This window comes from Heptranchias perlo, chromosome 7, assembly GCF_035084215.1.
Source record: "Heptranchias perlo isolate sHepPer1 chromosome 7, sHepPer1.hap1, whole genome shotgun sequence".
In the NCBI taxonomy this organism is placed as follows: Eukaryota; Metazoa; Chordata; class Chondrichthyes; order Hexanchiformes; family Hexanchidae; genus Heptranchias; species Heptranchias perlo.
The window spans coordinates 29,001,680-29,025,097 of record NC_090331.1 but is presented as its reverse complement, the minus strand read 5'-3'; the positions used below and the strand labels follow the sequence as shown (position 1 = coordinate 29,025,097).

Sequence of the window (23,418 nt, the reverse complement as noted above, 5' to 3'; positions counted from 1 at the left end):
GGCCCCTCTTTCCTCAGTATCCAATCTACCAAACTCTCCAGCCAACCTAAGAGGGCCAAGACCACAAGACAAACAGGAAGCCATCGTCTCTCCCCTCCTTTCCCAGACAGCACAGAATACTGAAAATTTCTTCCCCGCTCTTTGCACCCAGGACAATCCCTGTGGCTGTTCTCTTAAAAAAAATTACTGCCATTCTACGCAATGTGGTGTTCCCCAATTGTACATAATTGCCTATTTGACTTTGCATATCTGTGACTTTTATGTATTATGAATCATCATTCTGAAATGTAAACCCGATAGATGTCAGAAGAGGAATGTACAAATCTGATAAAACGTTAGTTTTAAATGACTATATGGTGCTGCAGTGCTGGTATATTATGTAGATCTAAAAGTTGATGGTTTAAAAAGAGGAAAGCAAACTGTGGCATACTCTTGCTTTGTTGTATGCAAGAGATGGATGTTTGGATACTGAGGGTGGCTCCTCTGCTCACATTTTCTTTAACCTCTCCCGCCCCCCCCCCCCCCCCCTTCACTTGCCTGCCTTCCAATATCCAGCAGAGGATATCATTTGTAGGTGGCAGGCAGCTAACTTGCTTCAAGACTTCGTCATTGGTGCTTTGCGATTAGCTTTTTCTTACCTTGGCTTTTTCCTTTTACCCTCTACCTTTCCTTTTCTTTTACCCTTCCTCCTTTTTTTCTTTGATCTATTGTGCACTACATTGATAGCCTTTAAAACTCTCGTCAAACTCTTGTCAAATGCACAATAGTTTTACGCCGATTTGGAAGGGGTTTAGACGATTTTCAAATGACATTTCCAGAGGAAATATGAGTAAGATAGACATGATGTGAATAGGTTTTTTTTTGTGGGCCAGAGTTGCACAAGATTACATTGCCTTTGTGATGTTGCATTTCTCTGTCCTGGTTTAAATCCACACAGGCTACCATTTACATTAAATAGATGGATCAAAAATCATCTCCAATTACATTCTGTTCAAACTCCTGTTACTTTCTGACTATGTGAACGTGGTTTTTCTTAAAAAGAACATCTTAATTAAATCTAGTGAAAATGGGTATATCCATATTGAATATTGGAGACCATATTCTGTCAGTATGGTACCTTGCAATAGGTCAAAATTAAGGGAGCATTGACATGAAGTGATGAGGAATATGACTTTGGCATGAAATGGTCAACACAATATGCTGAATGTATCTATCTACTGCTGGGAAGTAACTTTTAAAAAAAAAAGTTTCAATATGTAATATGTGCTTTGGTTCAGTTGGGTTTTAGCCACTGTTGATCAGTCTGTCCCAATAAATCTAATTGTGATTATGTAAAATTATGGCAGTTGCATTCTTCAGGAACAGCAGTAGTATATTCCCCATTGTTTGATTGAAATAGTTCCTGAAATCTGCATTGAGCCGATTATAAAAACTGTGTAAAATGAAGGCTTTGGGTGCTCTTAGTGTAGTGTGCCTTTAGTTATGTATCCAGATCTCTGCCGTTCTCTGAAATCAGTTGCTACTAAGTACGCAAGGGTGACCTACAGTAACTTTCACTCCAATTTCCCCACATCCTATGGGGTAGCACCTGGCCGCCTTGATTCTTTCATAGCTGCACCAGTGGGAAACATTCTTGTAGCAACACTTCAGTTTTCATTCATCAGCTCTTCATCTTTGTAAAAGTACACATAGCTTTCTTTCTAAAGCAAAACAAATTCCAAATTGGGATGGAACACTTTTACTTCTCTTGTTGATAAAACCAGTAATTGTACAATCGCCAAAATACTTTTGTGGCATTTGAGGAATTAGTATGAACCCTCACGAGTTCAAACCCCACCATGGTAAATTGTGAAATTAAATTCAATAAATTTGGTAAATTGTGGATCGGCAGATGAAAAGAAATGATCATGAAAGCTGTTGGATTATCATTAAAAACCAACTGGTTCACTCATATCCTCAGGAAAGGGAGCCTGTCACCTCATACCTGGTCTGGCCTATGTATAACTTCAATCCCAGGCTATACGGTTGATTCTTACTGCCCTCAACTAGAGTTGTGTTATAAATACTATCTTGCCAGTGTTGCCCATATACCAGGAACAATTTAAAAAAAAAACTGGTGTGTAACCTAAATATAAATGCTAGTCATGGAGCTTGTCATATTACTGGCTATTTGAATAAAATAAAATATTGTGGGAGCAGCTACTTATGCAGTGTCTATGTCTGTATTGTGGACAGTGCTTTGTAGTTCAGTTGCTGTGTCATTACCAGTGAGTGTTCAAAGTGGAATAACTTGTGAAAGATTCACATCCTGAACTCAAGGTATGAAACGATTACAAAGAAAAACAGAAAATGCTGGAAATATACTATGTCGGTCAGCATCTGAAAGAAAGACAGGTTAACATTTGGTTGAGCACCTCCCTCAGAACTAGTGGCATTTTGAATTAAGTATATAATTCTCTTGCACATTTATAAGCGTTAATGCTGCTTGATGGAGAGGGCTAATGATGCGTGTATATTTATTGAACAAAATGAGGTCTGGTGGAGTCTAACGATAAAAGCACCTAGCCCTTTTCTTTTCAAGTTCATATATTGTGTGTTCTATATTTTTTTCCTTTTTAACAGTGCTTTTTTTTTGTATTTGAGGGAAAGTAATTAAGTGCTGGGGATGGAATATTTTTCTGTTTTGGCAACCATTAAGTGTTAAGTCGTTACAAGTCTGATCCAGATTTTATGCAAGGTAAAGTTTCCTCTATTCTGTGCTAGTAAGTAGTACACAGTACACCAGTGTAGGATTCCTGTTTCCCACACAGGCTATCTTTGTGCCATTTCTAAGGGAGGTTAGCAATGTAGGGCAATTTTGAGTAGTACAGTTATCGACTAGGAAATGGGTTTTTTTTTATTCGTTCATGGGATGTGGGCGTCGCTGGCGAGGCCAACATTTATTGACCATCCCGAATTGTCCTTGAGAAGGTAGTGGTGAGCCACCTTCTTGAACTGCTGCAGTCCGTGTGGTGAAGGCTCTCACACAGTGCTGTTAGGGAGGGAGTTCCAGGATTTTGACCTAGCGACAATGAAGGAACGGCGATATATTTCCAAGTCGGGATGGTGTGTGACTTGGAGGGGAACGTGCAGGTGGTGTTGTTCCTATGTGCCTGCTGCTCTTGTCCTTCTAGGTGGTAGAGGTCGCGGGTTTGGGAGGTGCTGTCGAAGAAGCCTTGGCGAGTTGCTGCAGTGCATCCTGTGGATGGTACACACTGCAGCCACTGCGCCGGTGGTGAAGGATTGAATGTTTAGGGTGGTGGATGGTGTGCCAATCAAGCGGGCTGCTTTGTCCTGGATGGTGTCGAGCTTCTTGAGTGTTGTTGGAGCTGCACTCATCCAGACAAGTGAAGAGTATTCCATCCACTCCTGACTTGTGCCTTGTAGATGGTGCAAAGGCTTTGGGGAGTCAGGAGGTGAGTCACTCACCGCAGAATACCCAGCCTCTGACCTGCTGTTGTAGCCACAGTATTTGTATGGCTGGTCCAGTTAAGTTTCTGGTCAATGGTGACCCCCCCAGGATGTTGATGGTGGGGGATTCGGCGATGGTAATGCCATTGAACGTCAAGGGGAGATGGTTAGACGCTCTCTTGTTGGAGATGGTCATTGCCTGGCACTTGTCTGGGGCGAGCATTGTGATTATCTAAGCTTATTTCACTTTAGAATCGCAGCTGGCAGCAAGTGGAGACTGTCTTTCCATCAGTCTAGTCTGGGTTCAAACTCAGGTGCTGGAGGTGAAGCCACATCGTGCAGTCCTTTCCTCCTTTAAATAAGAACATAAGAAATAGAAGCAGGAAGGATCTTCTATCTTAACTCCCCTTTGCTGCCCTATCCCCATATCCCTTGAGTGCCTTAGAGTCCAAAAATCTATCAGTCTCAGTCTTGAATATACTCAACAACTGAGCATCCACAGCCCTCTGGGGCAGAGAATTCCAAAGATTCACAACCCTCTGAATGAAGAAATTCCTCTTCATCTTAGTCTTAAATGGCCGACTTCTTATCTTGAGACTATGATCCCTAGTTCTAGACTCTCCAACTAGGGGAAACAGCCTCGCTGCATCTACCCTGTCAAGCCCTCAAAGGATTTTATATGTTTCAATGAGATCACCTCATTCTTCTAAACTCCAGAGAATATAGGCCCATTCTATACAATCTCTCCGCATAGGACAACCCTCCCACCCCAGGAATCAATCTAGTGAACCCTTGTTGCACTCTCTCCAAAGCAGGTATATCCTTCCTTAGGTAAGGAGACCAAAACTGTATACAGTACTCTAAGTGTGGTCTCACCAGAGCTCTATATAATTGCAGCAAGACCTCTTTACTCTTAGCCTCTATTGCAAAGGGGTTAGAGTATAACATACCATTTGCCTTCCTAATTGCTTGCTGCACCTGCATGTTAACTTTCTGTGATTCGTGTATAAGATCACCCAAATCCCTCTGAATACCAACATTTCTTAGCCTCTCACTTTTTAAAAAGAAATTCTGCTTTTCTATTCCTACCAAAGTGAATAATATCACATTTTCCCCACATTATACTCCATCTGCCACTTCCTCGCCCACTCTTTTAACCTGTCTAATATCCCTTTGCAGCATCTTTGCATCCTCCTCACAGCTTACTTTCCCACCTAGCTTTGTATTGTCAGCAAACTTGGATACATGACACTCGGTCCCCTCATCTAAGTCATTGATATAGATTGTAAACAGCTGAGGCCCAAGCACTGATCCTTGCAGCACCCCACTAGTTACAATCTGCCAACCTGAAAATGACCCATTTATTCCTACTAAGAACATCAGAAATAGGAGCAGGAGTAAGCCATATTGCCCCTCGAGCCTGCTCCGCCATTCAACCAGATCATGGCTGATCTTCAACCTCAACTCCACTGTCCTGCTCGATCCCCATATCACTTGATTTCCCCATATTACTTGATTCCCTTAGAGTCAAAATCTGTCGATCTCAGCCTTGAATATACTAAATAAGCATCCACAGCCCTCTGGGGTAGAGAATTCCAAAGATTCACAACTCTGAGTGAAGACATTCCTTCTCATCTCTGTCTTAAATGGCCAACCCCTTATCCTGAGGCTGTGCCCCCCTAGTTCTAAACTCTGCAGCCAGGAAACAACCTCCAGCATCTACCCTGTCAAGCCCCTTCAGAATCTTATGTTTCAATGAGATCCCCTCTCATTCTTAACTCCAGAGAGTATTGGCCTGTTGTACTCAATCTGTTCTCTATTTTCTGTCCATTAACCAATCCTCAATCCATGCTAATATATTACCCCCAATCCCATGAACCCTAATCTTGTGTGGCACCTTATCGAGAGCCTTTTGAAAATATATTACGTTCACTGGTTCCCCTTTATCTACCCTGCGAGTAGATTTGTCAAACACAATTTCCCTTTCATAAAACCGTGTTGCCTCTGTCTAATCATGTTATGATTTTCTAAGTGCCCTGTTACTATGTCCTTAATAATATATTCCAGCATTTTCCCTACTACAGACATCAGGCTAACTGGCCTATAGTTCTCTGTTTTCTCTCTCCCTCCTTTCTTGAATAGCAGGGTTACATTTGCTACCTTCCAATCCACGGGGACTGTTCTAGAATCTAGGGAATTCTGGAAGATCATAACCAATGAATCCTCTATCTCTGCAGCCACCTCTTTTAGAACCCTCTGATGTAGGCCATCAGGTCCTGGGGATTTGTCGGCTTTTAGTCCCATTAATATTAGCAAAGAAAAAGTTCTGGAGAAATTAATTACTTTAAGTTCCTCGCTCTCATTAGACCCTTAGTTCCCCACTATTTCCGGTATTTTTTTGTGACTTCTACTGAGAAGACAGATACAAAGTATTTGTTTAACATCTCTGCCATTTCCTTATTCCCCATTATAATTTCACCTGTCTCTGCCTCTAAGGGACCACTGTAAACAATTTTACAACACCAAGTTATAGTCCAACGATTTTATTTGAAATCTACAAGCTTTCGGAGGCTTCCTCCTTCCTCAGGTAAATGTCAGGAACTCCTCGAAGCCTACGCATTTATAAATCACAGAACAATACATGGTGATTACAGACAGCCTTTGCAACTGCCCGTTGCCAAGGCAATCACCGTGTTCAGACAGAGAGGTGTTACCTACAGAACCCCCGAATATACATTCAACAAAAAAAACAGGAAAAAAAATACAGAGAGAGAGGCAGAAACATCCGGAAGGCAGAGAAAGCTAGCAAATGACCCGTTATATTAAAAACAGATAGCTTTTGTTCGCTGGTGGGGTTACGTGTTGCGTGACATGAACCCAAGATCCCGGTTGAGGCCGTCCTCATGGGTGCGGAACTTGGCTATCAATTTCTGCTCGACGATTTTGCGTTGTCGTGTGTCTCGAAGGCCGCCTTGGAGTACGCTTACCCGAAGGTTGGTGGCTGAATGTCCCTGACTGCTGAAGTGTTCCCCGACTGGGAGGGAACCCTCCTGTCTGGCGATTGTTGCGCGGTGTCCGTTCATCCGTTGTCGCAGCGTCTGCATGGTCTCGCCAATGTACCATGCTCTGGGGCATCCTTTCCTGCAACGTATGAGGTAGACAACGTTGGCCGAGTCACAGGACCATGGTTCATACTTCACATTTATCCACATTGTACTGCATCTGCCATGTATTTGCCCACTCATTCAACTTGTCCAAATCGCCTTGAAGCCTCTTTGCATCCTCCTCACAACTCACGATCCCACCTAGTTTTGTGTCGTCAGCAAACTTGGAAATATTATATTTGGTTCCCTCATCCAAATCATTGATATATATTGTGAATAGCTGGGGCAAAAGCACTGATCCCTGCGGTACCCCACTAGTCACTGCCTGCCACCCCGAGAAAGACCCATTTATTCCTACTCTCTGTTTCCTGTCTGTTAACCAATTTTCAATCCATGTGCCACCAATCCCATGTGCTTTAATTTTGCACACTAACCTCTTATGCGGGACTTTATCAAAGGCCTTCTGAAAATCCAAATAAACCACATTCACTGGTTCTCCCTTATCTATTCCACCAGTTACGTCCTCAAAAAAAAAACTCCAGTAGGTTTGTCAAACATGATTTCTCTTTCATAAATCCACGTTGACTTTGTCTAATCCCGTTGATATTTTCTAAGTGCCCGGTTATCACATCCTTTATAATAGACTCTAACATTTTCCCTGCTACTGATGTTAGGCTAACCGGTGTATAGTTCCCTGTTTTCTCCCACCCTCCTTTTTTAAATAGTGGGGTTACATTTGCCACCCTCCAATCTGCAGGAACTGCTCCATAATGTATAGAATTTTGGAAGGTGGCAACTAATGCATCCACTATTTCCATGGCTACCTCTTTTAGTACTCTGGGATGCAGATTATCAGGCCCTGGGGATTTATCGGCTTTCAGTCCCTTTAATTTCTCCAGCACTTTTTTTACTAATACTAATTTCCTTTAATTCCTCCTTCTCACTAGTCCCTTGGTTCCCTTGCACTTCTGGCAAGTTATTTGTGTCCTTTTCCGTGAAGACAGAATAAAAGTATTCATTTAATTGCTCTGCCATTTCCTTGTTCCCCATTATAAATTCTCCCATTTCTGACTGTAAGTGACCTACATTTGTCTTCACTAATCTTTTTCTTTTTACATACTTGTAGAAGCTTTTACAGTCTGCTTTTATGTTCCTTGCTAGTTTACGCTCATACTCTATTTTTCCTCTCTTAATCAATCTCTTGGTCCTTTTCTGCTGAATTCTAAACTGATCCCAATCCTCAGGCTTGCTACTTTCTCTGGCAACTTTATATGACTCCTCTTTGGATCTAATACTATCCTTAATTTATTTTGTTGGCCATGGTTGGGTGGCTTTTCTTTTGTGTTTTTGAGCCAGAAAGGAATGTATAATTGTTGCAATTCATGGATTCGTTCCTTAAATGTTAGCCATTGCCTATCCACCGTCATGCCTTTTTATGAAGCTTCCCAATCTGTCACAGCCAACTCACTCCTCGTACCTTCGTAGTTTCCTTTGTTTAGAATTAGGACCCTAAATATTTAGGTGAGAGATCACTCTTGCTACTTGGAAATTCCAATTGCTAATGCTGGCTTTATATGATAGAATATATCTTTGTTCAGCCATTCTTGGAAATAGAATGGATAGTAGAACCAAATTTGACTCAACGTTCCTTTGGGCTGGCTTTTTTTAAACAAAACTGCATGTCTGTTTTTCATACATTTTCAGTACCAGTAACCTGTAGGACTGACTCCTAAATAATTCTAATTTTGGAATAAAACACGAGTCTAACTTTATGTAACTGCTTTACAAAGTGGTGAATGTTTGTGATGCTGGAGGGAGCAGGATTTATTTTCTCAACCAAATATGTCCATGTGCAGTACAAAGATGTTTGTTGTACTTAATAGGGTTGTACATTGACGATTAAGCCCAATATTCTTGATTGCTACTGCAGCCACACTGGAAGTTTTCAGAGCTGGTGTTTATATTACTGACCGTAGCCAATATGGAAAATGCAAAAGAAAAATATGGTTAGGCTTGCAGCAACAGGTTTGAAAGATATTGAATCAAAGTACCAGTTGCCCTAGCCCTTGTTTATTGCACCATATTTATATTGCTGTTAGGAAAAGAAAAGATGACATCCTTGGCCACATGCAGATGAACTTGCCCACAGTAGAGTCACTCAGCCAGACAACAAGTATAAACCTGTAGTTGACTTGCCCAGGCAGATTTAAAAGCAACTTGAGTAGCTGAACAAGAGATTTGTTTACTGGAGGGAGTTGATCTTGTATTTGCTAAGGTTACAACAGTTAAGTATCTACGGAAGCCAGCCTAGAAGACAGGTTACTTTCCTGAAGTCGCTAAAATACTCTACTGCTCTTCATTTGTATCTGTGTGCCTATGAATAATAGATGTAAGTGTGCTTTATTAATGGTTTATGCAGTTGCGTGAGCCAAAAGCAATCTCGGGAGAGGTAGATTGTTGTACCCCTTTATCTTAATTACTTTCTGTGCTGTTTGTTGTATAAAGATTCTGACTTTGTACTTTTAAAACATATGCTGTGTAATCTTCAGTGAAAGTAGACAATACTACATGTTGAAGAATCTGATTTTATTCCACAAGGCTGACAGTTTAAATTGAGAATGGCAGTGTTGTGTCTCTACTGTGAGTTGAATCCAAGTCCAAGTGTGTTTTTTTTATATGTTGGCCCAGGAATTGCCTCTAAAATAATGGTGAGCTCAACAGCGCTTACCATTATTAGTGGCAAAATCCAAGAGCAAATTCCGGTGTCCGCACATGCGCAGTTAAACGTGGAAATCCAGAAACTGCTCTTCCTGGTTTGCTGGCGATGTGACAGATTCGCGTTAAAGGGACCTTGACGGCTGGAATCAATGGACCAGTGCCAACTTGTTCCCCTCCCCAGCAGAAAACTAACTAATATCGCCACAAAAAAATACGATCAAAAATATCAGCTCCAAACTAAAATTTAACTGCATAGTAGATCTTAATGACTACCACACACCCTCTCTGATGCTGAAAATTAAATTTTAAACATGTGCAGTCTCATTAATTATGATTTTGAGTTGTTGGACATTTAAAAAAAACTTTAAAACATTTTTTTTTTACTTTCTGTCTCTTTTATCTCTATCTTTTAATTCTCTATTTCTAACCCCCTCTTCATTTCGCTGTCTCTAACTGTTTTTACAAGGTTTTTACATTTTTAACTTTCACTTCCTGGTTTTGACTCACTGGGCTCGATTTTTCAGTGAAGTAGCGGGGGTGGGGGGGCTCCGAAAATCGGGGAAATCCTGTTCAGCTTCGGCTCCAACCTGCAGACTTCCGGGTTCCCCGTTGACGCGCCTGGGTGCGCGCGCACCTCCCGAATGCGGAAGTCCCACCGGCAATTAAAGCTGGGGGGATGATACTTTACATAGTTGCTCAGGTAGGTTAGTTACTTGAGGTACTTAATTTTCTCCACATTTTGGCAGGGGTGCATTTTGAAGCATTCTCAGCGTGTTTCCCGTGCTGTGAGAAACACTCCATGTTGCAGCAGACGTGTTTCAGCCAGCAGCCAGTGGGAGTTTCAAATGCTTATTTGACAGATGGGGAGAAAAGGTCACTTCTTACAGCAGGGCACTTTTCTTTCAGACAAAGTTTTGGCTGCAAGATCTTAGTGTTTGCACTGAAAATTCTTACTTTCCACTCCAAACTCTGTTGTTCAAACATATTTGACTACTTTGAGGACCCCCTCAAACTCACACCGTCAGGATGGGGGGGACACCATGGTTGCATTCACCATTACATTACACTCATCAGGCACGGCGTGCAACTCCACCACGAGGAGCTCCACAACACAGTGCTGCGCCACAGGCACCTGCACAAGAGCACAGAGGGCAACAACAGAGAGGGGCACCGCTTGAGGAGGCCCCATCCACATCTGCCACCCACATTGAGGAGGAGGAGGAGGAGCAGGAGCAACCCATGGGCAGAGCAGCAGCTCAGCTGGCTGCTCGTGAGATCAGGGAATCACTGATATGTGAATGGTTCTCCTAACATCTGACAGTGTGAAAAACCCAGTCCTCTCACCATCTGGATAGAGCAGCGCCCACACCAGACCCTCCTCCCTGCACAAAACAGGCCTGCGACTACACATACACCCACTGTAGAGTCACCCACTGGGTGGCATCAAGTGTCACCATTCATGGTGAACCTCATGTAAAGGGCCCTATTACAGAAGCCAGTCAAGGATGGCCAAGACGTGGCAGTAGTGGTGATAATATTTAATGTGAGTTTAACAAAAAGCTAATATAAATTTTTTTTAAAATCACGACCAATGTCAAACACCCTTGTGCATACCCTTCGTGCTCACAAAACCTTTGCCTTTCTCTTCCGACTACTTCTACTTGGTGTATCCCCTGTGGCTGCAGCAGAGGTAGTGGCAGGTTGCTCTTGTTCATGCCCCGACCGATTTAGATGCGTTGGGCCTACGCCCTCTGGGTTTTGGTGCCCGTGAGGGCCACTCCAAAGACCGGCTCCACCTGCACCTGTGCAGGGGCAGACTCGGCCACCTGGAGAGGAGGCAGCATTGCGGGTACTGGTTCAGAGTGGGGCAATGGGTAAGATGTGGGACTGCTTTGAGTGGCATCCTCACTTCGATGCCCCCTCACTTCGATGCCCCCTCACTTCGATGCCCCCTCACTTCGATGCCCCCTCACTTCGATGCCCCCTCACTTCGATGCCCCCTCACTTCTTCGCCATCATCCCTCCCCTGGGCCAGGCCTGCATCACTCCTACCACTCTGTTGGGCAACAGTTTGGAGGGCATGTGTGAAGCCTTGTAAGGCCAGTGTTCGCTTATCTGCCTGCCTGTTTAAGGTGGCAGAATGTTGTTCACCGTGAGTCTGAACGGCTGTTGTCAGGCCCTGAATGACCTAATTTGTGAGCCGTGCTTGAAGCTCAATGGAGGCTAGCCTTCTCTCCATCGCAGACATTCCCGCGCTTACCTGTGACATTATCTCAGAGAGTTGCTCACGTCCCTGTGACACCATCTGAGATTCCCTCCTGTACCTGTGCCACCATTCCACTCATGCAGGAGTTGGACTTCTCCATCCTCTGCCCTATTGTGGAGAATTGTAAACAATTTTACAACACCAAGTTATAGTCCAACGATTTTATTTGAAATTTACAAGCTTTCGGAGGCTTCCTCCTTCCTCAGGTAAATGTCAGGAACTCCTCGAAGCCTACGCATTTATAAATCACAGAACAATACATGGTGATTACAGATAGTCTTTGCAACTGCCCGTTGCCAAGGCAATCACAGTGTTCAGACAGAGAGGTGTTACCTACAGAGCCCCCGAATACACAGTCAACAAAAAAAAAACAGAAAAAAAAAGAGAGAGGCAGAAACATCCGGAAGGCAGAGAAAGCCAGCAAATGTCCCGTTATATTAAAAACAGATAGCTTTTGTTCGCTGGTGGGCTTACGTGTAGCGTGACATGAACCCAAGATCCCGGTTGAGGCCGTCCTCACGGGTGCGGAACTTGGCTATCAATTTCTGCTCGACGATTTTGCGTTGTCGTGTGTCTCGAAGGCCGCCTTGGAGTACGCTTACCCGAAGGTCGGTGGCTGAATGTCCCTGACTGCTGAAGTGTTCCCCGACTGGGAGGGAACCCTCCTGTCTGGCGATTGTTGCGCGGTGTCCGTTCATCCGTTGTCGCAGCGTCTGCATGGTCTCGCCAATGTACCATGCTCTGGGGCATCCTTTCCTGCAACGTATGAGGTAGACAACGTTGGCCGAGTCACAGGAGTATGAACCATGCACCTGGTGGGTGGTGTCCTCTCGTGTGATGGTGGTATCTGTGTCGATGATCTGGCATGTCTTGCAGAGGTTACCGTGGCAGGGTTGTGTGGTGTCGTGGACGCTGTTCTCCTTAAAGCTGGGTAATTTGCTGCGAATGATAGTCTGTTTGAGGTTGCGTGGCTGTTTAAAGGCGAGTAGTGGAGGTGTGGGGATGGCCTTAGCGAGGTGTTCGTCGTCATGGATGACATGTTGAAGGCTGCTGAGAACATGGCGTAGTTTCTCCGCTCCGGGGAAGTACTGGACGACGAAGGGTACTCTGTTGGTTGCGTCCCGTGTTAGTCTTCTGAGGAGGTCGATGCGATTTTTCGCCGTGGCCCGTCGGAACTGTCGATCGATGAGTCGAGCGTCATATCCCGTTCTTACTAGGGCCTCTTTCAGCGTCTGTAGGTGTCCATCACGTTCCTCCTCGTCTGAGCAGACCCTGTGTATTCGCAGGGCCTGTCCATAGGGATGGCCTCTTTGACGTGGTTAGGGTGGGAGCTGGAAAAGTGGAGCATCGTGAGGTTGTCCGTGGGCTTGCGGTAGAGTGAGGTGCTGAGGTGCCCGTCTTTGATGGAGATTCGTGTGTCCAAGAAAGAAACTGATTCTGAGGAGTAGTCCGTGGTGAGCATGATGGTGGGATGGAACTTGTTGATGTCGTGTGGTCTCTTTAGTGATTCTTCGCCGTGGGTCCATAGAAAGAAAATGTCGTCGATGTACCTGGTGTATAGCGTTGGTTGGAGGTCCTGTGCAGTGAAGAAGTCCTGCTCAAACTTGTGCATGAAAATGTTGGTGTATTGGGGTGCCAATTTGGTCCCTATGGCTGTTCTGTGTGTTTGGGTAAAGAACTGGTTATCGAAGGTGAAGACATTGTGATCCAGGATGAAGCGGATGAGTTGTAGGATGGCGTCTGGAGATTGGCTGTTGTTGGTGTTGAGTATTGATGCTGTCGCAGCGATGCTGTCATCGTGGGGGATACTGGTGTCGAGTGCCGAGACGTCCGTCGTGGTGAGAAGTGTTCCTGGTTCAACTGGTCCGTGGGTACTGAGTTTTTGTCGGAAGTCTGTAGTGTCGCGACAGAAGCTGGGGGTTCCCTGTACGATGGGTTTCAGGATGCCCTCGATGTATCCAGAGAGGTTCTCACACAGGGTTCCGTTGCCTGATACGACAGGACGTCCGGGTGTGTTGGCTTTGTGTATCTTTGTGAGGCAGTAGAAGTCTCCCACGCGGGGATTACGTGGGATGAGAGTGCGTCGGATGCTTTGAAGGTCTGGATCGAAGGTCTGGATCAGTTTGTTGAGCTGGTGGGTGTGTTCTTTGGTCGGATCTGCGGGTAACCGTCTGTAGTGTTCCTGGTTGTCCAGTTGTCGGTATGCTTCTTTGCAATAGTCCGTTCTGTTCTGTATGACGATGGCTCCTCCTTTGTCCGCTGGTTTGATGACGATGTTGCGGTTGGTCTTGAGAGCGTTGATGGCGTTGCGTTGTGCTCGGGTGACATTCTGGACTGTCTTCTGAGTGCGCCTGATGAATCTGGCATTGACGCATTTCCTGACAGCTTGGGCATATTGTGGAGAGTGCGTGTAGCACCTGTTCCAGCACCTCGCAAATGTACTGCTGTCCCTCGATCATTCTTCTTTTAAAGGATGACCTCCAGGGTTCAGCATCTGCGTCCAGCTGAGCAGAGCCTAGAATGAGTGCTTCCACTGCCGCGGACTCTCCACTGCTGTCCCTGCCTCCATTGTCTGCTTGTGCTCACGTGTGTGGTAGCTCACTAGGTGCCACCCCAACTAACTGAGGACGAGGACCCACCAAGGTGTGAGTATCTGTGCTGGTGGATGGCTTGTTCAGATGTGACTGTGCACCCTCAGAGGCTGGCAGGTCCTTTGAGGAATCTCCCTCTGCCATCACAGCAGTCGCTAAAGGCCCTGTAAAAGAACAGAAGGCTATATTAAGCATCATCACAGATGTGGCATGTTGCGATGAGCATACTGAGGTGTTGAAGATGGCAAGGCATGTTAGCATCAATTCATACTGTGTGCGCTGAATGTTAAAGTTATGTCACCAGATGTTTGTCAGGTGCCAGTCTCGGCGTCCCCGACGGACAGGCACTCGGATTTGGCTGAGCTCCAGCGTCTCCTGCTCCGCGTCTGTGAGGCCATATGGGTTGAGCTAAGAAATTTTAAAAAAGGGGCAGTCACACTACTAGGAGTGTACTATAGACCACCGAATAGTGAAAGGGAAATAGAAGAACAAATATATGTGGGCAAATTTCTGAGTGCAAAAATAAGAGGGCAATAATAGTCGGGGACTTCAACTACCCTAAAATCAACTGGGATTCAAACAGTGTGAGGGGCACAGAGGGCGCAAAATTCTTGATCGGTGTCCAGGAGAACTTTTTTAGCCAGTACGTGACGAGCCCAATAAGAGGGGATGCAATTCTAGATTTAGTCCTGGGAAATGAAGATGGGCAAGTGGGTGAAGTGACGGTGGGTGACCATATTGGGAATCGTGACCACAATTCAGTTAGTTTTAGCATTATTATGGAAAAGGACAGAGTTAAATCAGGAGTAAACATTTTAAATTGGGGGTAGGCAAATTTTACAGAACTAAGAGGTGATTTGGCAGAAGTGGACTGAACACAACTACTTGAGGAGAAATCAGTGGCAAGCCAGTGGGAGGCACTAAAAAGTGAAATTCTACGGGTACAATGCAGACACGTCCCCTCAAAGAAAAAGGGTGGCACTGCCAAATTTAGAGCCCCCTGGTTGTCTAGAAGTATACGGGGCAAGATAAAGCGGAAAAAGAAAGCTTATGACTGTCACAGAAAACTAAATATTGCAGAAAGCCTTGAGGAGTTTAGAAAATACAGGGATGATGTAAAAAAGGAGAGCCAAAAGAACGCATGAAAAAATATTAGCAAGTAAGATTAAAGAAAACCCAAAGATGTTTTATCAGTACATTAAGAACAAGAGGATAGCTAAGGAAAAGGTGGGACCTATCAGGGATGATCAGGGTAACTTGTGTGTAGAAGCAGAGGATGCGTGGGTCGGGTTTTAAATGAATATTTTGTCTCGGTATTCACAAAGGAAAGGGATAATCTGGACATAGTAGTTAAAGAGGAGAGGTGTGAAATATTGGATAAGGTAAATATAACGAGAGAGGAAGTATTAGAGGGACTGGAATCCTTGAAAGTTGATAAGTCACCAGGGCCAGATGGATTGTTTCCTCGACTACTGAAGGAAGCCAGGGAGGAAATAACGGATGCTCTGAGGATCATTTTCCAATCCTCACTAGATACAGGGAGATACCGGAGGACTGGAAGACTGCAAACGTAGTACCATTGTTTAAAAAGGGTACGAGGGAAAGGCCGGTCAGTCTTACCTCGGTGGTGGGCAAACTATTAGAATCAATATTGAGAGATAGGATAAACTGTCAGTTGGAAAGGCATGGTTTAATCAGGGATAGTCAGCATGGATTTATTCATGGAAGGCCATGCCTTACAAATCTGATTAAATTCTTTGAAGGAGTGACAAGGAGGATTGATGAGGGTAGTGCAGTGGATGTTGTCTACATGGATTTTAGTAAGGCATTTGACAAGGTCCCACATGGCAGACTGGTCAGAAAGGTAAAAGCCCATGGGATACAGGGAAATGTGGCAAATTGGATCCAAAATTGGCTCAGTAACAGGAACCAAAGGGTAAATGTTGATGGATGTCTTTGCCAATGGAAATCCGTTTCCAGTGGTGTGCCACAGGGCTCAGTGTTGGGTCCCTTGCTGTTGTGGTATATTTTAATGATTTGGATTTGAATGTAGGGGGCATGATTGGCAAATTTACAGACTACACAAAAATTGCCGTGTCATTGATAGTGAAGAGGATAGCTGTAGACTCCATGAAGATATCAATGGGTTGGTGGAGTGGACGGAAAAGTGGCAAATGGAGTTCAACCCGGAGAAGTGTGAGGTAATGCACTTAGGGAGGGCCAACAACAAAAGGGAATATGCAGTAAACGGGAATATATTGAGATGGGTAGAAGAAGTGAGAGACCTTGGAGTGCATGTGCATAGGTCCCTGAAGGTAGCAGTACAGGTAGATAAGGTTGTGTAGAAGGCGAATGGAATGCTCTCCGTTATTAGTCGAGGTATAAAATACAAAAGCAGGGTTGTAATGATGGAACTGTATAAAACGCTGGTAAGGCCACAGCTGGAGTATTGTTCACAGTTCTGATCACCACATTACAGGAAGGACGTAATTACTCTCGAGAGAGTGCAGAGAAGATTTACACGAATGTTGCCAGGGCTTGAAAATTGCAGCTATGAGGAGAGGTTGGATATTGTTGGGGTTGTTTTCCTTGGAGCAGAGGAGGCTGAGGGGTGACTTGATTGAGGGGTACAAAATTCTGAGGGGCCCAGATATTGTAGACAGGAAGTACCTGTTTCCCCTAGCGGAGAGTTCAAGAACTGGAGGACATAGATTTAAGCTGATTGGCGGAAGGATTGGAGGGGACATGAGGAAAATCTTTTTTACCCAGAGGGTGGTGGGTGTGTGGAATTTGCTGCCCAAGTTGGTGGTAGAGGCAGGGACCCTCAACTCTTTTAAAAAGTACCTGGACCTGCACCTAAACTGCTGTAAGCTGCAGGGCTACAGACCGGGTGCTGGAAGGTGGGATTAGAATGGGCACCTGGTTGTTCTTCGAGCCGGCGTGGACACGATGGGCCGAATGGCCCCCCTCTGTGCTGTATCTTTTCTTTGGTTCTCCAACGATTTGTCGCGGCACCCCTCCAGCCCTTGCCGTCCCCCGTGCATTCTGGGCTCTCTTCTCCTATCAGGGGAGAAAGTACAGACGTGTGAGTGATGGTGACGTCGCCAACCAATGAATGCATTGGTTTGGGTGTGACTGACTGTGAAAGAGATGCACCAGAGGGTCAGTATGAGACAGCCATGACATTGTATGAGGATTGGGTTGAATGGTCGTGGTGGGGTGACTAATGGGGAGGTGAGGAAGTGCTGGTAAGTTGAGGATGAGCCTTAAGTGGGTGTGGGAGTGATGTGATAGAGTAGTGTTGGCAGTGCAGAATGATTTGGGGGGTGGGGGCGGTGATGTGGAAGATGGAATATAGAAGAATGAGTAAGTGTACTCGCTTTGGCTGACCTAGTTAGGTCATTGAAGCGCTTCCTGCACTGGATCCAGGTGCAGGAGGAGATGCTGCTTCTGGTGTCCTCCTGCCATCTCGAGGCAGGCCTTCTTGACGACAGAGGCAGGCCACTTCCACCCGACTGCCGGGTGGATCACATCCCCCCACCCCCCCCCCCCTCCTCACCCCATCCAGTCGCACCTGGAGTGAGGCATCGCTGAATCTTGGAGCAGCCTTGCCCCTGTGCTGCTCCATTGTGGTGTATGGGTGTTTGCTCCAAGAGTAGTCATTGGAGGACTGCCCCTTTTAAATATAGCCTGTGATGCGGGTGCACAGTCCGCCCGCTGCGCAGCTTTTGGACGGCAAATCCAGAAGCCACGTGAAGTGGCTGCAATTGACTCGCGATGGCGTGCGAAGTGGACAATTTTTATTGGGCGGGTCACACCCCTGCCCCCCTCCCCCCCTGGCTGCCATCCTGCCTCCCCACGAACATCGGGGCCACTGACTCCACGGCTTGTCAAAAATGCTTCAATCCGATTGGCTGAGGGGAGAGTGAGATCCTCCTATTGCTCGCATGGTCCTTGCTCCGCTGGACTCTTCAGCTTTGAATTAGAGGAACATCACGCAGCACTGACCAGTTTGTGGGTGAGAATAAATCTCTGGAGTGGCGAGTGCCGTTCGTTCGTTGCTCTGAGCAATTTCTGTGCCGTTATGTTACTGCCGTTATGTTACTGCCATGGCCAAAGAATGAGTAATTTTCTACAGTGCACCGTGTTGGATTGTGTGGCGAAATGAGATCACAAGAAATTATAGTGAGTACTTTTTAAGTTGGATGAGTGTTCTAACCAATCAATTCGCTTCCATCAGGCAATTTCTATGTAACTTGTAACTTAGTGCTTTGTAACTTTTATTCTGGGAACAGTTAGAAAGGGGTTAATAGTGTTGAAGTAGATGAAATGTAAGTTTTAAATGGTGACACAATAAAAGCTGAAACATGCTTGTTGGGATCCTTGGATTCCAAGATAACTATGGATGAAAAAGACTGTCTTAATTCATCCATCCATCGAGATCCCACAGTTCCCCATTGCAGCATTCAATTGTTTCTTTACTGATTCCAGGGTTTTTGTCTTCACTGCTGTATTTGGAAGACCTTACCATATATTCTTCACTGTCTTGTGTGAAGAATTTCCTGGTACCAGTCCCTTACTTGTCTTTTGCCAGTTTAACCTGTGGCCCTGTACCCTACTTCACAATTTAAAATAATATTCCAATTTCCCTTTTCCATTCTATCTTGCATGCTTCTGTAAGGTTTGTTTTTAGACATCTTCCTTTCCCTTGTGACTTGGCAACCAGAACTGGACACAGTACTCAAGGTGTGGTCTGACTAGAGCACTGTAGTTTGCTTGGCATGTCATGTTTGCTATCATCTCCAAGCTTTCAGGTTTTCTCAACAACAATATATTGCATGGAATAGAGTGCTCTGTGTACTGATTTTAAACTGTAAGAATAATTTTGACAGTTGTGGAGTTATTTATGGGTATACAGTCAATGATCTGGTAGGAAGTGAACTGCTAAGTAAAGTTGAGCCTAACAAGTGATACCGTTAAACCACTGTTGGCTGTCTTTTTATACCATATGTATTGAGATGAAAGGGAAAACCAATGTTGTTTGTTTCGAAAACTAATGCTGCTTTTGAAAATTTTTCCTTGTGTGGAGAAAGGGCAGGGCAATGGGACTATGGGGGAGCTCGCCCATGTGACTAGTGTGTTTAACACATACCTTGTAAACTAAGCCTGGCCGTTACCAACTCTGAGGATAATAGACCATTGCCTTTTCCCCGAAAAATGCATATGGTGGAGCGATGGGAGAATAAGACCAAGCGGGATTGGTACTGAAGTGAAGGGCAGGGGATCAGAGGGAGATGCAGGGAGAGGGTCGTGATCAAGAAACAAGGGAAGAGGGAGGTTTGATAATGAAGCAAAGGGCAGGAGAGAAAGGGAAAAGGGATGTAAAGAGAAAGTATTACAATTAAATGTCATATCAACCTTGGAATTTGTTGTCCTTTGCATAGAATTGTTACTGTCTCATTGTGATCACAGTGAGGATTTTTCTGTTCCGAGACCCCTTGTTAAATGGGGTTGAAATGGATGGCCTAGGGTATAGCAGGCCAAGGTACACTAATGGGTGTTCAGGCATAATCCTATATAAGTGGTATGAATACTAGCTGGTAAGGATAGAGAGAAAGACTGGAAGCGTACTGACTTGTAGGCTGATGGTGAGAGAGACACCTTTAGCATGTTGTACTGTGGAACATCGGAACAAAAATATGTCATTCAGTCCCTCTATCCTTATCAGTCATTTAATTAGATCAAGGCTGATCTGTACCTCAACTCCACACACCTGTCTTTGTTCCATACCCCTTATTACACGTACCTAACAAAAATCTATAGATCTCAGTCTTGAAAATTTCAGTTGACCTCGCATTCACAGCTTTTTGGGGGAGAGAGTTCCAGATTTTCTCATGATTTCCAGATTTGTGTGAAAAAGTGCTTCCTGATTTCCCTCCTAAATTGTGAGCCTTAATTTTAAGATTATGCCCCCTTCTGGATTCCCCCACCAGAGGAAATAGTTTATCTGTATTTACCCTATCAAATTCTTTTATCATTTTGAACATTTTGATTGCACCTCCCCTCAACCACCTAAACTGGAGAATACAAACCAAGTTTATGCAACCTGTCCTCATAATTTAACCCTATAAATCCCAATAAAAGGGAATCCAAAAGTCTTCTATAGGCATGTAAGCAGTAAATGGATAGTAAGAGGAGGGGTGGGACCGATTAGGGACCAAAAAGGAGATCTGCGCATGGAGGCAGAGGGCATGGCTGAGATACTAAATGAATACTTTGCATCTGTCCTTACTAAGGAAGAAGATGCTACCAAAGTCACAGTAAGCGAAGAGGTAGTTGAGATACTGGATGGGCTAAAAATTGATAGAGGATGTACTAGAAAGGCTAGCTGTACTTGAAGTAGATAAGTCAGCCGGTCCCGATTGGATGCATCCTAGGTTGCTGAGGGAAGCAAGGGTGGAAATTGTGGAGGTACTGGCCATAATCTTTCAATCACCCTTAGATACAGGGGTGGTCCCAGAGCACTTGAGAATTGCAAATGTTACACCCTCGTTCAAAAAAGGATCCAAAGATCAACCCTGCAACTACAGGCCAGTCAGTTTAACCTTGGTAGTGGGGAAACTTTTAGAAACGATAATCCGGGACAAAATTAACAGTCACTTGGACAAGTGTCGATTAATTAAGGAAAACCAGCACGGATTTGTTAAAGGCAAATCGTGTTGAACCAACTTGATTGAGTTTTTTGATGAGGTAACAAAGAGGGTTGATGAGGGCAATGTAGTTGATGTGGTACATATAGACTTCCAAAAAGCTTTTGATAAAGTGCCGCATAATAGGCTTGTCATAAAAGTTGAAGCCCATGGAGTAAAGGGGGCAGTGGTAGCAAGGATATGAAATTGGCTAAGTAATAGGAAACAGAGAGTGAATGGTTGTTTTTCAGACTGGAGGGACAAACACAGTGGTGTTCCCCAGGGATTGGTACTTGGACTTATTGCTTTTTTTGATATATATTAATGACTTGGACTTGGGTGTACAGGGCACAATTTCAAACTTTGCAGAGGACACAAAACTGGGAAGGGTAGTGAACAGATGAAGAGGATAATGATAGACTTCAAGAGGACATAGACAGGCTGGTGGAATGGGCGGACATGTGGCAGATGAAATTCAATGCAAAGAAGTGTGAAGTGATTCATTTCGGTAGGAAGAACAAGGGGAGGCAATATAAACTGAAGGGTACAATTCTAACAGGGGTGCAGGAACAGAGATCTGGGGGTATACATGAACAAATCATTGAAGGTGGCAGGGTAGTTGAGAAAACATACGGCATCCTGGGCTTTATAAATAGAGGAATAGAGTGCAAAAGCAAGGAGGTTATGATGAACCTTTATAAAACACTGGTTCGGCCACAACTGGAGTATTTTGTCCAATTCTGGACACCGCATGTTGGGAAGGATGTGAAAGCGTTAGAGGGGGTGCAGAAGAGATTTACTAGAATCGTTCCAGAGATGAGGGACTTCAGTTATATGGATAGACTGGAGAAGCTGAGATTGTTCGCCATAGAGCAGAGAAGGTTGAGAGGAAATGTGATAGAGGTATTCAAAATCATGACTGGTCGAGACAAAGTAGATAGAGAGAAAGTGTTTCCATTGGCGGAGGGGTCAGGAACCAGAGGACATCGATTTAAGGTGATTGGCAAAAGAACAAAAGGCAATATGAGAAAAACCTTTTTTCCGCAGCGAGTGGTTGTGATCTGGAATGCACTGCCCGAGGGGGTGGTGGAGGCAGATTCAATCGTGGCTTTCAAAAGGGAATTCGATAAGTACTTGAAGGGAAAAAAATTGCAGGGCTATGGGGATAGGGCGGGGGAGTGGGACTAGCTGGATTGCTCTTGCATAGAGCCGGCACGGACTCGACGGGCCGAATGGCCTCCTTCCGTGCTGTAACCATTCAACGATCTAGTAGATGGTAGTGGTTGTTGGAGGCCAATCATCTCAGCCCCAGGACATTGCTGCAGGAGTTCCTCTGGGCAGTGTCCTATTATCCTTGGCCCAACCATCTTCAGCTGCTTCATCAATGACCTTCCCTCCATCATAAGGTCAGAAATGGGGATGTTCACTGATGATTGCAGTGTTCAGTTCCATTCACAACCCCTCAGATAATGAAGCAGTCCGTGCCCGCATGCAGCAAGACCTGGACAACATCCAGGCTTGGGCTCATAAGTGGCAAGTAACATTCGTGCAAGGCAATGACCATCTCCAACAAGAGAGTCTAACCACCTCCCCTTGACATTCAACGGCATTACCATCGCCGAATCCCCCACCATCAACATCCTGGGGGTCTCCATTGACCAGAAACTTAACTGGACCAGCCATACAAATACTGTGGCTACAAGAGCAGGTCAGAGGCTGGGTATTCTGCAGTGAGTGACTCACCTCCTGACTCCCCAAAGCCTTTCCACCATCTACAAGGACAAGTCAGGAGTGTGATGGAATACTCTCCACTTGCCTGGATGAGTGCAGCTCCATCAACACTCGAGAAGCTCGACACCATCCAGAACAAAGCAGCCTGCTTGATTGGCACCCTATCCACCACCCTAAACATTTACTCCCTTCACCACCGGCACACTGTGGCTGCAGTGTGTACCATCCACAGGATGCACTGCAGCAACTCGCCAAGGCTTCTTCAACAGCACCTCCCAAACCTGCGACCTCTACCACCAAGAAGGACAAGGGCAGCAGGCACATGGGAACAACACCACCTGCACGTTCCCCTCCAATTGACACACCATCCCGACTTGAAAATATATCGCCGTTGTCGCTGGGTCAAAATCCTGGAACTCCCTTCCTAACAGCACTGTGGGAGAACCTTCACCACACGACTGCAGTGGTTCAAGAAGGCGGCTCACCACCACCTTCTCGAGGGCAATTAGGGATGGGCAATAAATGCTGGCCTCGCCAGCGATGCCCACATCCCATGAACGAATTTTTAAAAAATCATGCTGGTGAATCTGCGCAATACCCCCTCCAAGGCCAACATATCTTTCCTGAGGTGCAGTGCCTAAAATGAAACACTGTACTCTAGATGAGCTCTGTATAACTAAAGCATCAGTTCTTCACTTTTGTATTTCAGCCCTCTTGAAATAGAGGCCAACATTCCATTACCTTTTTTGATTACTTTTTGTACCTGCGCACTAGCTTTAGTGGTTTGTGTTGGAGAGAAAGGCATCAAGTGGATGCCAGGTACTTCCTCCTTGCAGTTGTAGAGGGTAGAGGGCTCTATTGTTGTATTC

General features: G+C 45.0%; 1 protein-coding gene across 4 annotated transcripts in view; it reads left to right on the top strand.

Annotated features, from left to right (window-relative positions):
• Nucleotides 1–23,418, top strand: part of spopla (speckle type BTB/POZ protein like a) — a 220,860-nt gene that overhangs the window by 87,649 nt on the left and 109,793 nt on the right. The window contains exon 1 of one of the 4 annotated variants that reach the window (XM_067987204.1): nt 8,880–8,943. The exons of the other annotated variants lie outside the window; for them this stretch is intronic. The gene's annotated coding sequence lies outside the window, so the exon portion shown is untranslated. Of the gene's footprint in view, nt 1–8,879; nt 8,944–23,418 lie in introns of those variants that run through there. 4 annotated transcript variants of the gene reach the window in all.